Source organism: Metopolophium dirhodum, chromosome 6, assembly GCF_019925205.1.
Source record: "Metopolophium dirhodum isolate CAU chromosome 6, ASM1992520v1, whole genome shotgun sequence".
Classification (NCBI taxonomy): Eukaryota; Metazoa; Arthropoda; class Insecta; order Hemiptera; family Aphididae; genus Metopolophium; species Metopolophium dirhodum.
The window spans coordinates 34,124,593-34,128,805 of NC_083565.1; the positions used below are offsets into that span (position 1 = coordinate 34,124,593).

At 30.4% G+C, this 4,213-nt stretch overlaps 1 pseudogene; it reads left to right on the top strand.

Annotated features, from left to right (window-relative positions):
• Positions 1–530: 530 nt before the first annotated feature.
• LOC132947724 (histone-lysine N-methyltransferase SETDB1-like) lies at positions 531–2,135 on the top strand (annotated as a pseudogene).
• The last annotated feature ends 2,078 nt before the right edge of the window (positions 2,136–4,213 follow it).

A 4,213-nucleotide genomic window follows, 5' to 3' on the forward strand; every position in this document is an offset into this window, starting at 1 on the left:
TGTACAGCAGAGCGACATCCACTTACCCACTTTTTTTTAAAATTTCCAATTATTTTGTTTTGATTTTGAAATTACTATTGTATAATATTATACAATAAATACATATAGTAATATATGGTATGTGTTTTTCGTAAATTATTAAACTTTTTTCATATTACTATAATATCTAAGTCTAATATGTATTGGTACCTACATTATAAAATAGAAACCCTTATATACGCGCATATCTCAAAAACAGATTTTAGTACAGTTTTCACAAATGGGTTGGCTGATTCTCGGGGAAAGTTATATGATAAAAAAATTAATTGGGTTGCCGACAGTAACAAAAATTGTATATAATATTTAAGTTTTATCAGGAATTGACCGCGGATAAACCAACAATAATGCTATAGGTACCTAATAAAGATTTTATTTAGTAGTATATTGCTTACTATTTAAATTAAAGTATACAAAACATACCTATTACAAAAAAACGACAGTTATTAAAGTCAATTTGTATTATAATTTATAATTATTATTGTTACAGCGACATGCCGAAGCAGTGCATCAATAATAATTGCCAATCACCACGCAACAGTGAGAAGCTGTTCAGGGTCACAGAATCCGTTAGTAAATTTTATAATGTTAACTACAAGCCATATCTCTGGGTGTGTTTGACCTGTCGGAAGAAATGCAAACTGAACCATGACAGGGGGGGTATGAAGTTACGAACCCAGAATGTTAATCATTTAAATATTAAACAAAAAAACCTGAGTGGAATGAAAAAAAGTGTTGCTGTTGTCAATAGTGAGAATGCTCGCGAAGATGGTAGCATTAAAACCATTAAATTACCGGCAAACCGTCTGAAACCGTTAAGTTACAACCGCCACCGATGTTCTCGTTCATGTGTGTCACGGGTTACCTTCGACTATGGTAAGACTAAACGTGTGAATGTTTTGAGCATTCCGTTACGTTATGGATTCACGAGGTGCGTGACATCATACGAAAACTCGGAATCGAAAAAAGTTACGTACACCACTCCCTGCGGGCTCATAATAAACGACGAACGCGAAATGTTTAAATATTTGAAAGTCACTGGTTATGGGAACAGGCGAATGACTATCGATATGTTTAGTTTTGATTATATGGTGGAACCCCTGCATATGTTGGAAGTACAGAAAAAGTTTATTCGAATGGATGACATTTCATATGGGAAGGAATTCAAAGCAATAACCGTAGTAAACTGTTTCAAAGATTTTCTGCCGACAAAATTTGAATACATAACAAAATCTGAAACCATCCCCATTAGTTTCAATACCATCAAACCAAATTTTTCATGTGGTTGCGATTGTACCGATAATTGCGAGGACAAAACCAAATGTTCCTGTTGGAAACTTACCTACGAGGGTCCAAAAAGTTATCCAGAATTGTTCAGAGACCCTAACATTGGCTACAGTTACAAACGGTTACATGAACCGGTATTCACAGGCATTTTCGAATGCAATATTCATTGCAAATGTGCGAAAACATGTTTGAATCGTGTTGCACAAGAGCCAATGAAGACGTCGTTGCAGTTGTTTTTAACGGAAAAAAAAGGATGGGGGGTGAGAACGCTCGCTGATATTCCCAAAGGCAGTTTTATTTGTATATTAATTGGGGTGGTCCGCTCGGAGAAAAATACCAATAAAAACTGTGTGACGAACATGTATCAGGCAGATTTGGATTTTATCAGGACAGCTGAAGGAATTATAGATGCATACGAAAGAGATAGGTACCAGTCTGAAGAAATTGAAAGTTCTCATAGAATGTCACAAGGGAAACGTGTAAGAGCTACAAACACAAAAATTGATGACAAACATTACTCTTTGCTAAGGCATGTAAACAAAGACGATGGTCTCTACATATTGGATGCTAAGTTCAGTGGGAACATAGGTCGCTATTTTAATCATTCTTGCGACCCGAACATATTTGTTCAGAATGTTTTTATCGACACTCATGACCTTAGATTTCCGACGGTGGCACACTTTGCGTTATCAAATATTCCAGCTGGAACTGAACTAGCGTGGGATTATAATTATAATATAACAAACGTGAACAAGAAAAAAAAAAAGAAATGCTACTGTGGATCAGAAAATTGCAGAGGCTGACTATTATAATTATTGTTATTTACAACCAATATTTTATAATGTTTTTTTTTTTATTTTTTTTTAACATGTATAGTATACAATGAACTATATTATAAGTACTTAAATTATTTATATGTGTGAATAATTATTATTTGAAATATTTCACTTCGTGATTTTATAATTATGTTTGTTTTTTTATTATATTTTTTATTTCTGTGTCTGTCATCACCAGTTGGGGCAGTACAACTGCTTCGATTATCTTCAACATATCTCGTTCGATTGTACAGTGAATCGAGTTAGTGCATTGAGGAGGTAAAAATTTAAAATTTAAACAAAATTAAAATTAAAGAAAACGGGAATTTTTACGCAAAATTGGTTTTTGACAAAATTATTAATTAAAAACAAATAAATCCTAAATATTTAAACCTTACTGAATTACTTTAGATGGTTACATTTATCTTTTAACTTGTAATGATTAATATTGTCACCTAATTTTAATTAATTTTAAATTTTCATACTCATTACGAAATATGAACAGTAGACAAATTTTTAGTCTTCAATGCAGATAATTGGTAATAATATGCAGTTAGTCCAACTAGACATTTTTACACTTCTTTGAAACTAACTTAAATATCTAAAAATGCGTTTGTCAATACAATTAAATAATATTACAGTAAAAAATATTTTTGCATAGGTAGGTACTAAACTTAACTTGTTGTCTGTTGAAATATTAAAATTCAATATGTGAAGCAATATTTTGGATTTTTTAAAGATAACAATATATGAATATTATTTTAGTATAGGTACCTACGGAATCTTTCAAATTATGTGTAATAGTAGATTTCACTATAGCATATTTTAACTTGGAAAAATGACGTATGTGAAACCAATCTGGAATCATAATACCTATATCAAAAATATAGGCTTTTTCAAGAACAAATTAATATAAACAGACTCATAACAAACATATTGGATTACTGCGTCATTTATCATATAAGTTGTACGACTTTAGTAATTATTGTTAATTTTAGTTTTATATTACCATATTATATTGTATTATTTAACTACACAATTTTTACAGAATACTATATTATAATATTATCTATATATATACAAATGGAGCGTTAAAATGTACGTTACCTCATCTATTGATGCGGTAGATCACGGACACCATGCTTTTGCACGTAAGTGTATGATTTAACTCTAAAGTATAAAAGTTATACCAAGTTTGTCATATTCTACCTATGGTGGATTAATATAATCAATCAATACAAAATCCTAACCTAACCATACTAAAATCAGATTAATAAAAAAACCAAATTTAACCATTTTTAAATTAGCCTTTCTTCTTCCCAGAGATCTAATCTACACAGAAACATTCAATTATATATATTATATTATAAATATAGCTGTCCCTCCCGGCGGTGCCCGGGCAAAAGTTACCTCAGGTGAAATAGTTGGAAATAGCCAATATTATAACTTATGTATATAAGTTCAAGGACTCAAAATACATTAATTGTATATATATTATAGCTGATCTCGTTCACTACGTTGCTCGTTAAAATATGTACCAACTCTATTCAAACTTTGTTCAGTTCGTTTATTTAATATTCGGTGTATGATGTTCAAAACATAAAAATTTTCATCGATCATCTTGAATATATTACACGAGAGACACGCTTGTATGTATTGTATGCGTATTTTTTTACCAAGTGTGGGGTAAACTCGTATTTTTTCAAAACAAAGTAAAACACAAATAACACATATGTAAAAAAAAAAGTTGGGTAAGTGGATGTCACTCTGCTGTACAGTAGATTACAAGTGGGTCAATGTAATGGATGGTGTTAAATTTGATTCAATGATATAATATCATTGTATAAGAAAACGATTCTGAGCGAAAATGGTAAATCAGCCTATGATATTACTAAGTATATTTGATGATATTTACGTGGAATCTTGTTTTAAATTTTTAATTCTTAGCTATAAAAGATGAACATTTTATTAATTTTTAACTGCAAAATAATTAATAAATTATAAATTTGATAAATGTTGTCAAAATTTGAACTTTAAATGCTTATAAAAAAAAATTGTGCCTATGTATTTTTAAT